Source organism: Engraulis encrasicolus, chromosome 2 (assembly GCF_034702125.1).
Source record: "Engraulis encrasicolus isolate BLACKSEA-1 chromosome 2, IST_EnEncr_1.0, whole genome shotgun sequence".
NCBI classification, from domain to species: domain Eukaryota; kingdom Metazoa; phylum Chordata; class Actinopteri; order Clupeiformes; family Engraulidae; genus Engraulis; species Engraulis encrasicolus.
Window position 1 is genome coordinate 3,386,540 of NC_085858.1, and position 15,000 is coordinate 3,401,539.

Below are 15,000 nucleotides of genomic sequence, written 5' to 3' on the forward strand. Positions count from 1 at the left end.
ACACACACACACACACACACACACACACACACACACACACACACACACACACACACACACACACACACACACACCACACATTACTCATACTCTACTCCCCATTCCACCCCGTCAAGACCTTACCCACCCTCTCCCCTCCACTTTCTATCAGCTACACAGCACCATCATGAACACACACACACACACACACACACACACACACACACACACACACACACACACACACACACACACACACACACACACCCTACCAGCCCTCTCCCCTACACTCGCACACACCTGGCCATGGCAACTCACACACAAACTTTCTATAACCTTTGCAACACCATCACGCACAACTCCCGAATACGTCCCCACCCCACACCTCCCTCTCTGCTACACCCCACACCGCACCTTTCTCCCACGTTTAAAAAAAATCACATATAAAACATCCCCGCCCTTCAAAACGCACACACACACATACACCACATACAGTTTGTTTCTCCATGAACACACACAAGCACAGACACGCACACACGCATGCGCACGCACACACACACACACACACACACACACACACACACACACACACCACACACACACACACACACACAAAAACACACACACACACACACACACACACACACACACACACACACACACACACACACACACACACACACACACACACACACACACACACAAATAAAGATCTCAACACACACATCCCCCCCCCACGCACACACTTTCCGTCTCCTCATTTCCAGGCACACACACACACACACACACACACACACACACACACACACACACACACACACACACACACACACACACACACACACACACACACACAAATAAAGATCTCCGTCTCCTCATTTCCAGACATCAGTGTTTCGGCTGTCTCCAAAAACAGCAACAGGCGCAGATCAAATCTCCGCGGCCATAATTTTCAAAACGGCTCTTTTGGAAAAACAGCGATAAATTTGCGGGGCCTCAAAAGCGAGAACGCTCCGTCTACTCATACATTACTGTACCTTGCGGAGCGGAGCAGCGCAGCGCAGCGCATTGCACAAAAGGGTGGGCCCTCAGCAACAAACCACTTCAATCACTTCTTACTTACAGCCTCCTCCACAGAAAAAAAACACACACACCTTACTACACACACACACACACACACACACACACACACACACACACACACACACACACACACACACACACACACACACACACACACACACACACACACACACACACACACACACACACACACCTCACTTCAAAGACAAACACACTCACATAAATATATACAGTACAGTATGTACCTACGTTCATGCAAAGCAGAGGGTTGTAAAGGTGCAGTGAGAGAGACTGTGTGTGTGTGTGTGTGTCTGTGTGTGTTCGTGTGTGTGTGTGTGTATTTGTGTGTGTGTGTGTGTGTGTGTGTGTGTGTGTGTGTGTGTGTGTGTGTGTGTGTGCGTGCATGCGTGTGAAAGTGTGCGTGTGCGCGCACGTGTGAAAGTGTGTTTGTGTGTGCTTGCCCATGTTCGCGGAGAAACAAACTTTGTGTGTGGTGTGCGTGTGCGTGTGCGCTGTGTGTGTGCGTGTGTGTGTGGGTGTAGGTGTGGGCATGTACGTGTGTGTGTATGTGTGTGTGTGCGAGCATGAAAAAGAGAAACTTTATGTGGAAAGGTTACATGATGTTTTAGTTGATGTATTTGGGAGGTAATGGCTTGGCTTCAATTAGGCCGCTCTGAGTAAGAGTGAACACTTGAGTCTTAGTGTGAAAGTCTGCTAGGGCAAACAGGCTCAACAAGACTTCAATTTGAGTGTTTTTAATCAAATTACCACCTATCATTCACCAAGTTTTATTTTGCGCATTCATGTGTGTATGTGCGTGCACATTTGAGATCTACTACAGTACTTATAGGCCTATAGCAGTGGTTCTTAACCTGGGGTGCGGGCACCCCCTGGGGGTGCGCCAGAGATTTCAGGGGGTGCACAGAATTTTGTTTCTGTTGAGGTGGTGACCAAAATTCTGCTTGCGAACATTATAATTAGACCAAATCAAAACCAAATGAAAACATGTTTTGGTCCCCATGTAAAGTCATTAAGGTATTGATTAATGTCTCAAGCAACAATCATTGTAATTCATCACTTAAATATTTTTTTTAGTGTGTATACACGTGTAGAAGTCTGGGTTGGGGGTGCGTGGCACGTCTTGGGCACAGGTAAGGGGGTACATTTAGAAAAAAAGGTTAAGAACCACTGGCCTATAGGCCCTACGTCAACATCAGCTTGTTGGGCTGCCAGTTTCTGTGATCGTGTGGATGCATACTCATAGACCTAACACATCATTTAATCACCAAATTTAATCACCACACATCATACAGTCATCCCCACAGGCATTATTATATTTGATATAGCCTGTCAGGATGAATACAACAAGAATCTAGTGGTGGAGCCGTCTCACAGAGGCCGCAAGACTAGGCACATCTCTTTCAGCCTTCAAGGAGCAAGTAATGACTCTTCTCTTTAAAAAGTTTTTGACTATCATATACTAATGCTTGAGCTGCCCCAATTCCAGACTCTATGGCATGATGTGTATTGTATGTGTTTGTTTACTCTTCTTAACCCTCTGCTAATGTACATGTGTTAAAAAAAAAAACCTAACCCTACTCAGCATCAGCACTTGTTGTTCATATGGGTGGGAGACGTGACGCCTTGTTTTTTCGTAACCTTGGTTAAAAACCTACAAAACTGTTATTTTTCCTTTAAAAAACATATGTCAATGAAAGAAGATGTGGTACATTATGTTTCATATTAGTCTTAGATGAGAAGAAACATTTTTGTTAAGATTTATGTAAAGGTTTATATGTCAAATATCCTGCGGTGTGACTGTAACATTAATGAAACCTGGAATATAATATATATATAAATTAACCAACAACATTTTGAATAATGTATGAAGCATTTGGCATGATTGCATAAATATTACCTTTATATTAAGATATGTAAATGTGAAAAACTGAAGACAGTAATATTAACTACAAGTTCAATTGCGTAACACAAATTGCGTCCTGTGGGGTGACATGTATGTCAATGTTTGTGAATGGGCAGCTGCAAGGCCAACTATAAGGGTCTTAAAGACTGGCTTCTAACCATCAGTACCTCAGTTATTGGAGAGTGCTGTGGAAGTTTAAGGTGACTCTTAACCTCTTAATATGTCTTCATATTGCAATATTTCTGTCACACAATGCTTAGGTTCATTTTATGGTGTCCTGTGGTGTCACTGCTCTTATAGGAGGAAAAAATGTTTTTTTTTTTAATAAATGAAAACACATAGATTAAACACAATATCATTATCAAGTTAGCATGAGCTCAGATGTCAGTCATGTATACAAAAGGATTAAAATGGCCATAATGCAGTGAATTCCCTGTGGTGTGACATGCCTATGCAATGTGTTGATGCAAGACACATTTTCCCAAAAATGGCAAAAATAAGGTGACATTTTTTTCTATTTTTTTCCAATTTGTATCCATCATTTTTTTCAGGAATTTGAAAAACGTTTTTTTTGCGTCACGCCCTTAAACGTCAACCACCCATATTCCTTGTGCACTTTGTTAGTGATGTCCTCGATTGTAAGTCACTTTGGTTAAAAAGTGTCTGCTAAATGTAATGTAATGTAATCTATTTTCTCTGAGGAGACATTATGGGAATTAAATTGTTTGTGGCTATGGAATCTTTTTCTTGTGAGCATCACATGAACACTAATTATGTGGCTACATACTACGAATGAACTGTTGTGAAAATGGCGTAAAATGAAAGAAACTTCAATCTGTCGTGCAGATCTCTATCTTTAGATTTGTGGCAAAGGAGACCTACCACGCTCGTGTTTTGATATATCTCCTCTTAAGAACATGATTAGGGCTTCAAACAAAAATCCTTTTTTTGCTGTCTGTAAGAAAATGGCAGAAAATGAAAGCAGTTCAACCCCAAACTGTAGATCAACATCATCATGGGTGATAATAACGGTTGTGGTCCGACACACAGTATCTGCATATGAGTGATAATAACAGTTGTGGTCTGACACATATAACACATACTATCTTCTCGCACCACACGACACAGACTTTATAGTCACACCAGGCCTCTTTGGTGGTCCAGTAGTGAACAGCGACTACATATGTTGTCAAAATTGAGTTTAGACTGAAAATGGTCTTCATTACACCTCCTTGATCTTATGACAAAGCCTTATGGTCCAAATGTGGCCCATAAAGATATTGCTATGTCATATTTGCAGTAACTACAATATCCAGCCTTATACCAAAACTTTGAAGACGTTTTTTCTCCCTTTAAATGTTGGCATAGTTACTGCACTTTGCCTTTGTTGTAGGGCAGTATACAGTAGATCAGCAATGTCAGCAAACTCAGGCCCGATGGGCAAATCTGGCCCGTGGAGTCATGTTGTTTGGCCCTCAAGAATTTCAAATGTGTAACCTATTACAGCTGGGCCTCATGCACCATAAATATAGACCTAGCGACATGACCGCAGAAATACACCAGCGGCGATCTGAGCGAGTCGCGCGACGGAAGTAATTGACTTTGTATTGAGTCGAGAGACAAAAGCGATTCTGGAGACTAGAGCGATTTGCGCGACGAGCGCGACAATTTGAAGTTGAAATCTTTTCAACTTTCTATGACGCGGTTCGGCGACAAGCCGCGACAGCCAATGACTGTATAGAGGTCAGTGACCACAGCCAATGGGAATGCTTGAATGCTTTGCCCTCTGCCTGTACGGACATACTCTAGTCTCCTCAATCTCTCGTATCGCTTGCTGCTACACTCTGTCGCTTGAATCGCGTCGCCGCTGGTGTATCTCTGCGGTGACTTGAACATCACATTTGGTGTGTTGAAGGAATATGAGTGGGCCCAGGCCAGAGTAACATCTCCCACTCATTTACAACAGAATAATATTGAGTCCGGCCCCCAACTCCATCCCAGATTTTTATGTTGGCCCCTGTGAACTTGAGTTTTACACCCCTGGCATACATAAATAAAGCGAAGATGAACTAGATTATATCATCATATTATATAGAACAGAGATTATATCAGGGGAGAACACCACAGAACATACTCTACTGCAGATGGTTACATTGCTAAAACTATTATAAACTTGGAGATTATTGTTTAGACTACTTTGTTACAGACTGTTATTAATTATATTATTATTGTCCGTGTTATGTGAATCAAGGTTCAGTGCAAAAACATGTAACTTAACATATTTCCACAGAAATGCAGGTTTAAAGGTTTGGTTGCAGGTATGACCTCACGTTGGGGGAACTCTCCCAGGATTCTAAGGTTCTGCATAGACTTATATAGAGCCTGGGGAGCCCCCAACGTGATGTCATAATAGTGCATATTCTTAAAATGGTTAACCTGCAACCCCACCTTTAACTTTACAATAGCTGTAGTGTTGGGAGTACATGCTAGACGTGTTCTAGAATTTTCAGGCAGCTGAACTGCTGATGTTTTGTTATTAATAATTTAATATACGCCTGCATGGTGGTCTATCAGACACAACTGTTAGCCCCCCTCCAGTTTCATCTCCCTCCTCTGTGTAATGCCAGACAAAGCCACAACCACATTGACGTGATTACAATCATATAATGAAGAAAATCTCCTTCAAAGACCAAACACTGAATCACTCGGCCTGGTATTGATCAGCGGAACACTCTGTCTGTTTATTTATTATGGGAGCGAGTTGAAGCCAGATTAAAGATAATCTCTCTCTCACACACTCACTCTTTGTGAAACATTCTATAATTCACTATTTGAACATTTTGTTCATTTTTCCTCTTTTCAACTTTATACAACAGAAGAATGTCTTAAGATATAGTAGCCAACATTGAAATAAGCGACCCAAGCATAAGTGTAGTACATAATAGCAAGTTATATATTATTACCATATTATTTTAATTTTCTTTCCTGAAAATATTCAATTGTACCTACTTATGACTGTATTTGTTTTTCTCAAGGGCCCCACCTTAACCACACTCACACACCCGTCCGAGTTAGAGCTAGAGTGCACCTGGCCCATTATACTGTGCACGCGCACGCACACACACACACACACACACACACACACACACACACACACACACACACACACACACACACACACACACATACACACACACACACACACACACACACACACACACACACACACACACACACACGCACGCACGCACGCACACACACACACACACACGTATGGCACACACAAGATGCTGCTATGCTATATGAGTTAGAGCTAGAGTGCACCTGGCCCATTATGCTGCTATTATATACAGACGGAAGGGGCTCACAGACAGACACAAAAGCTGGATCAGTACACTACAGTGTATCACACCACACTACGCCACACACACACACACACACACACACACACACACACACACACACACACACACACACACACACACACACACACACACACACACACACACACACACACACACACACACACACACATACACACACACACACACACTCACACACACACACACACACAATAGGTGAATGGAAAAATGGCAAGCGTCAAGTCATAATGCATGAAAGCACTGTGTATAGTGTAGTACTATGGTAGTAAAAACTTTTCAACAACTACTGCAGCGTTCCACTGGTGGAACAGCATGCCATATGGGGCTACTCCAGGGGGGGGCAAATATTTGGACCCTAAGGGCCAGATTGGGAAAAGAGTATTGACCAAAGGGCCAGATGTCGCAAGCTTTGCTATCCCTACATAATACATGTATTTAAATGTAGCCTTTACTTGTTTAATCATAAGTCCTCAAGACCCCTGATTTAGGTAGGTTTTAAGAATGTTAAAGATGGAGTTGCAGGTATGACATCACGTTGGGGGAACTCCCCCAGGATTCTAAGGTTCTACATAGACTCCTATGAGCCTGCGGAACCCCCAACGTGATGTCATAATAGTACATATTCTTAAAATGGTTAACCTGCAACCTCACCTTTAAGTTACCCGTATGAATCTGGATTTACAAGCCGTCTTTCTTGTAAAGGCTCTGAGGGCCACATGGAATGGCTCAGCGGGCGGCATTTGGCCCCCGGGCCTGAGTTGGCCCACCTCTGGGCTATACGCATTATTCTATTGCTTATGTACAGTATGCCGGGAAAGGGAGAGCAGGCCACTGACTGGGCTAAAGTGATGAGTAGGCAGACTGGGGTGTTTTCACAGTGTGAGAACGTCCTGACAGCCGTGCCGTGCCCTGGCCTGGCCGCTGTGTGTGTGTGTGTGTGTGTGTGTGTGTGTGTGTGTGTGTGTGTGTGTGTGTGTGTGTGTGTGTGTGTGTGTGTGTGTGTGTGTGTGTGTGTGTGTGTGTGTGTGTGTGTGTGTGTGTGTGTGTGTGTGTGTGTGACAGCCCTGCCCTGGCTGCTGTGGCCACTGAAACCCAGCAAGTGTTTGGCTGATCAGAGTGCACGTGCACGTGCACGTGCACGTGCACACACACGCACACGCGCACACACGCACACACACACACACACACACACACACACACACACACACACACACACACACACACACACACACACACACACACACACACACACACACACACACACACACACACACACACACACACACACCTAGTTTCTCACACTCACACCCAGGTCAGGGTAAGTTCATACAGATCACACTTTAAAGTGGCCGACACTCGATCGGTCTCTATCTCCTTCCTCCATCTCCCTGAGATTACGCATACACGGCTGCCAGGACCCTAGCGGAAGAGAGAGAGAGAGAGAGAGAGAGAGAGAGAGAGAGAGAGAGAGAGAGAGAGAGAGAGACAGAGACAGAGACAGAGACAGAGAGAGAGAAAGACAGAGAGCGGCTGGAAGAAATGTAAAAACACTGACCGAACACTGACTTCGACTACAATATAAACACCCCCCCCCCTTTCCCACTGCCAGCCCCACACAATTCACTATATCTGCTTTCCCCTTCGTTCTGTCTTCCTCTGTCTCTCTCTCCATCTTTCCTTCCCCCTCCTTCTCTCTGTCTCTCTCTCCCTCTTTCTCTCCCTCCCCACCCTCTGTCTCGCTCAAAGTCCCACACCAGCTACTGGGTCTGCACCGTCTGCCCCCCTCATCTCTGCTCTATCTACCTCTCTTTCCTGCTCTCAGCCCAATATGATGACGATTGCACCCCTCTGGCTTCTTCTCAAAACACTACGTCAGCACCCCTCTCTCCAGCACTCAGCTTGTTATGAATGCATATCTCCCTCTCTCCCTCTTTCCCTCTCTCTCTAACTCCCCCTCTTCCTTTCCCTTACCCCGTCTATCTCTCTCTCTCTCTCTCCCCATCTCTCCTGTCTCTCTCTCTCTCTCTCTCTCTCTCTCTCTCTCTCTCTCTCTCTTGCTCCCTCTCTCTTTCCCCTCCATATCTGTCTCTCTCTCCCTTTCTCTTCCATCTCAGCGGTCTCTTTCTCTCTCCCTCTCTCTCTGTCCTTCTCCGCCTCTCTCTCTCTCCCTCTGTATTGCACCCTCTCTATCCCTATTTCTCTCTCTCTCTCTCTCTCTCTCTCTCTCTCTCTCTCTCTCTCTCTCTCTCTCTCTCTCTCTCTCTCTCTCTCTCTCTCTCTCTCTCTCTCTCTCTCTCTCTCTCTCTCTCTCTCTCCCTCTCTCCTGTCTCAGAGGTCCAGCTGAGTAAACTGCTCTTGTTGGGCCCCTGCGGCTTCCTAATGCTGCGCATGGAGATGTGAGAAGAATGCAGGAAAAAGAGAGGGATAGAAAGAGAGAGGGGGAGAGAGAGAGACAGAGACAGAGAGAAAGCAACAACAATAGTGACCCAAAGACGGAAAGAGAGAGAGAGAGAGAGAGAGAGAGAGAGAGAGAGAGAGAGAGAGAGAGAGAGAGAGAGAGAGAGAGAGAGAGAGAGAGAGAGAGAGAGAGAGGGAGCAATGGAGATAGACACAGAGACACAGACGGAAAGATAGAGAGAGACAGGGGCACAATGATAGAGATATGGGGTGATAGAGAGACACAGTCAGAGAGAGAGAGAGAGAGAGAGAGAGAGAGAGAGAGAGAGAGAGAGAGAGAGAGAGAGAGAGAGAGAGAGAGAGAGAGCAATGTAGATAGACACAGAGACACAGACGGAAAGATAGAGAGAGACAGGGGCACAATGATAGAGATATGGGGTGATAGAGAGACACAGTCAGAGAAAGAGAGAGAGAGAGAGAGAGAGAGAGAGAGAGAGAGAGAGAGAGAGAGAGAGAGAGAGAGAGAGAGAGGCGGGCAGGCCGTTAGACAAACAGCACAGCATTCATATTGCCAGACTTCCTCTTGTTATTCCACCCAGCGTTTGAAGTCGGTTGAGGATAAAATACTTTTTGGTGAACTTCGGTTTCCTTTTTCTTTTGTTGCTGCTCTTTGTATTGTTTTCTCTTGTATTATTTCTCTTGTAATCTCTCTCTCTCTCTCTCTGTCTCTTTCTCCTCTGCCTGTCCCCCATCCCCATCACCACCTCCACCAGAAAAAAGAAAGAAAGAACTTTCTCTTTGTGATAAAATCAAACACACGCAGCCCTCTCTGACCTGTACACTGGCACACACACACATCAACAAACACCACCTCTGACAGACAGAGGTGGCCACAGTAAAAGTATTAGTACATTTATGGTGTAAGTAGTAGAATATGATATTACATAGCGGTTACACCAGTTATTTAATTGAGGTGGTTAGACATTGTTATTGAAAAAATAAACTAAAAACCTAAAAAGAAAATCCCAGTTGCATCGCTCTATAGTAACTGTAGACCTGTTACTCAGTGAAGTTACTTGTGTTGGAAGGAAACTATGAAAGGTTTTGTTTTTTACTTCTACTGTTACTTTGGCCTAGCCTGGCCACACCATCCTACTTACATCCACCCAAAGATTTTGGCTCCATACATAGTGTGGCCGCAACCCTCCTAGCTCGGTTCACTCACGGTTCTACCAATCAGCAAACAGTTGAGAGTAGTGACGCCGAACTCACCTGCGGAGTCCGTTACTGCTTGTTTAAGGTAGCACTATTCACGCTTTTGTTAATTCTATGCTTTGGTAACACTGTATCATAACTGGCATGCTAATAAAGCACAATTTATCTCCAACCCTCCATGGAAACGGATTTCTCTTAGTTTGGTCCAGACTGTTTGACGGAGTCAACAGTTGGCTTTCGCCCAGGCTAACTTTGGCCACCTCTGTAGCTAACATACAGTTAAAGATTACTGTTCAGAATACCTACATCCCACACTGGCAGCTTGCTCAGCTTCTATTTATAAATGCTTTTTGTCGCGGGCCAGCTATGAGTCTTGCTCATTTCAGGAAAATTTCAGCATTGCTGGCCAAAAAAAGGGCCATTCCCCATGCATCTCTATGGGAGACTTGAAATGATGTACATAGAGGTATCGCCTTTGACATTCCTACATCATGATCCCACACTGGCAGCTAGCTCAGCCTCTATTTAGAAACACTCTCTGTAGCCGACCAGCTATGCGTCTCGCTCGTTTCAGGCAATTTTCACCCTTTCTTCTCCTGGCCAAAAAAAGATTTGTACGTACTATAGGTCTGTGAGAGCTTTTCTTTGTTGGCTTAGATACCCTATGTTTATCCACAGTTGTTGATTACTACAACTGTATTCTAAGATGAAATAATAGAAATCTGTGTGGTGAAGACCCTGAGCTTGACCCAGTTATATTACCTTATGAGTTTTAGAAGTATAGCTTTATGCATTTCAAAATCTTTAGCTTATCACCGTCTTCACTTTTTCTTCCCCAGTTCTCGCTCTCTCTTTTGAAATGTTCCAGTGAGTTCAATCTACTCTCTCCTCTATCATTTGCTATGACGTGTGCTTTTGAATTGTGTTCATATTCAATCTTCCTTATCAGGACACTTTGCACCTTGTTGGACTAGGACTCGACATTCAAGTAAGTACAGAGGGGTCAGTAACGAGTACAGCAGTATACAAGTAATGTAGAGCAGATAGAAAGCAGAAAATAGTGGAGGACCTATGAAATGCAGAGCAGGTCATGATCAGAGGTGAGTAGAGTTGGTTAGGTTACGCGGGGAGGCTCCCTCGGAAGAGATGAGAAGGCTAGTAGTAGCAAGAGTATGCTTGCTGCTTTGTGCAATATGTTTGACCTGTTTATTGATGATGGGGATGGGGGCAATCCAATACTGTATCGGCATCGGGTTCAGAAATCAACATAATTCAGAGATTGGATTGGATCAGAATTTTTCCAAAGTTTCTGGTATTGACATTGAGCCAGGTGTAATTTGGACTATTTGAAATCATTACTGTTGTATATTTAATTTCAGGATGGGGATTTTTTTTTACTATTGTTTTTTTGGACAGTAAGTTTATTTAATTGTTCGTTGTTACATTTTTACTTGTTACTTTTTACTTGTTACTGAGTTTCCTGTTCTTCTGACTTCTTTTTCGACTATAAAGCCTATTGGTACTACCTTAAGTTGACACATATGCATATAATTATGTGTATTGGTATCAATAGATTTTATGTATTAGTTTTAGATGTCGGGAAAGGATCGGAAGTGAAAAATGTGTATCAGTGCATGCATCCCTAATTGATGATGCCTTTACATGCCGTTGTCTGCCATTCTATCAGTCTTCCAATGTTTAGTTTAGTTAAGTTTATTTAGTCAGGGACCATGTGCAAAGTACATGTGTCACAGGGTGACTAACTTGGGTGAACTTTTATTGTGACACCAGGTAAAACAAAGATGGCTGCCCCCTGTGTTTTCAGCATGACAATGAGATGCAGGTGTGATTGATTAAACAACTGAGAAGTATGATTGGTGCAGACGGGATTAATGACTGTTTTTAAACCAAGGGTTGGACAGCGAAGGGAGAACGGGAGACGACCAGGACGAGGGGTGAGCACGGAGCAGGTGAGTGAGCCGAGGAGGGGGGCCCGGTGACTGTGACAAGGCTGGGGAGCAGCGGCAGCAGAGGAGAGAACGCCACAGACCGGTATCCGGGTGGAGCCAGCGGAGGATGAGACGGTACGCGATGTGAGTCCTACGGACGGTGACCCAGGCAGCCTGACAGTTCACGGAGGGAGCGCGGTGGCCTATGGCCTGATGGATACGTGTCCCGAGCTGAAGATGGTGCCTCGTCGGAAATTGAGGGGGATGAAGACGAGACCCCCCGCGAAGGTAAGTACTGCAACCTGGCTACCACGGCCTTCACCAATGAGCTGCTCCCCCAGCTTCTTTCTGTGCCCCCCTTGGCTCTCTCTCGCTCACCCCCTTCCACCATTGACTGTTGTTGAGTGCAGTGACTGTTAATAACTCTGGCTACAGCCACACACAGGACCAGGCACAGCTAGCCCCTTTGTTTTCGTGGATTAACCACGCATATTGCAGTGTGTTTCACCTATGGAGTGCAGTGAGAGTGCTGAAGATTATTTCACGTTTGCTGTGATTGGGTAGCGACAACCTATCTGTGTGTGCCAGCCTTCATATTAAATGCACACTAAACCTTTGGATGTTCTGTGCAGAGTTCCGGAGTACATTCACCCAGGAGGGGTCTGCCAGCCTGCCTCCTACACCGACGGAACCGAGTAGGCCTAATAGTAATGGACGCTGCTACAGGACTTGTGATGCTGAGTGACTGATTGTGGCTTTCAGCCCTTGGGACAATTGTATTTTATATGCAAAGTAAATAAATGTATGTTTAAATCCTGAAACTTGGTCTTGTCATATTGGTGGTGTGCAGTTACTCCCCAGGGTGGTTGTTTGTATCAAAGGGGGCGCCGCACAGAAAAACGTGCGCCCCCTACCTGTGACACATTAATTACAAAAGTAAAGAGACAACATGCACCAGATTATAGTTAAGGAGCTAAGGGCAGGTGAGAAACATAAAATACAATAAAATAAGAGAATTATGGATTATGTATATCTGATCTTGTGTGTAAGCTTTCATGGAGTTCCTTGAAAAATAGGAACTCTCTACTCTACTCTTCTCTACTTAGAAAACCGGCCACCTGGCCCCCAGACAGAGGAGGCAAAAGTAGAGGTAAATTTACGGCGTACATCACTTCATCGGCCTGATGACGTTTCAGTTGCAGTTGCAGTCTTCCTCAGATTCACTAACAAATGCAGGCAGGAAGACTGTTGAAACGTGTAGCCTAATGCTGAAATAAATTCACTAACAAACACAGGCTTCAAACTATGTCAGGTTTTTTTTTTTTTTTTACTTCTACAGCCGTCTCCAAAAGAGTTGTCGCCTATCCATCTGTTTGGAATAACAGCTAATAACCTGACTTTCAATTAATCACTTGGCTTCAGAAGTCACTCATATGAAAGCTACAACCTTTCCGAATGAAAATGTATGTACAAAAAATAAATTTCATGCACCAAAGAAAGATTGACCCTTTAATGAACACAGACAGAGCAGATTTTCACAAGACAAAAGTTTTGTCGCCTATCGAACATAATGTGAAAATGAGCAGATAAGACACTTCAAAACACTTAAAATACGCAGATCGGGTGTCATACTTAATCACTGAATCACTCTCACCTCTCCAGAAAATCAACTTTGGCCTTAGGTGTATGTTTAGGGTCATTGTAATCATGGAAAGCAACACAATGAAAATCAATGGAGTTCAATGAGAGATGGTGACATATTCACTATTCGTAGAGCAATACATGTTTAACATCATGATTTAATCAATGATAAACGCCCTCAAACACCTGCAGCATGCATGCAGCTCCTCATAAGAGCTGCATGGAGACGGCTGTACTGTTACTTTGGCCTCCTCTGCCTCTAGATAGGTGTGTGCACTTTGCTGCTGCTGCTATGTGACTGTCCATGTGTGAGATACAACTAGAGAGTAGCCCACTGAGAGAGAGAGGGAGAGAGGGAGGGAGGGAGAGAGGGTGGGAGGGAGAGAGAAAGAGAGACGCCCACTGCGAAGGAGAGTGTGTGTGTATTTCATGCCGAGTTGAAGTAGGGATGAAAAAAAGAAAAAGAGGAAAAAAGGGAAGAAAAAAAGCGGAGCAACTCTCACAAAACCGTAGACTTTGATCTACTAATTAATGTGGAGAAGGATTTGACACACAACTTCTTTCATGTTCCTTGGGCATAACTCCAAAAACATGTTCATCTCTTTGGGTTGACCTTCCCCTGCTGCCAGAAGCACTTAGTGGGCCTGGCATGCCGTGATTTAGAGCACTCGCTGTTATTTCAGCACCAGGCTACACGGCACTACACTGACGAGCAGTGTTGCCAGATGAGGCTGATGGTTTCCAGCTCAAAGAAATGCTCAAAACCCACCTGGAAGCACTAAATCCCACCCAATTTGAACTAAATTCCATTGATTTCTATGGTCACAAATGGGCAGGAAAAACCTGCCCAAATTCCGTTTTTGCCCATTTTTATCCACAGCCAGCCATCTAAGCAGCCCAATTGGGCAGGAAAGCGCCCAATCTGGCAACACTGCTGACAAGGCTGGACTAGACCAGTGGCGCAAGGAGAACAGCGCACGAGTGGAGGAGAATCAGCACCTACTAGTGGAGAAGAGGAGAAGCACACTGTGAGGGTACAACACTGACCGAGTGGAAAAGCACTTTCATGAGAGACGAAATAAAGAGAAATACATGTAGAGAAAGACAAGAGAGGGAGAGAAGGTCAGAGATATAGAGATAGAAAGGGGTAAAGCTAGACAGAAAGGAGGGAGGGCTACCGTGGCCTGATGCTTAAGGCCGGGAGTTGGTTGGAGATGTTGTTAGATCAGAGGGTTGCCAGCTCGAATCCTACCCTTAACATACTGTACCTCTCCCTACAGTACTCAACCATGGCTGCAGTGCACCTCCACATTTCTTCAGGGACTATAACCAATACCCTGCAAACAACTCTGAGTCCGAAAAGTGTAACGCACTAGAGAGAGCGAGGAAAATAATAGTCAAGTATGCAGCGATCCATAAGCAGCCTCAA

The 15,000-nt window shown here is 44.5% G+C and overlaps 1 protein-coding gene across 1 annotated transcript in view; it reads right to left on the minus strand.

The window, feature by feature from the left end:
* Positions 1-15,000, minus strand: part of LOC134460061 (tether containing UBX domain for GLUT4-like) — a 67,607-nt gene that overhangs the window by 7,938 nt on the left and 44,669 nt on the right. The gene's annotated exons all lie outside the window — the stretch shown is intronic.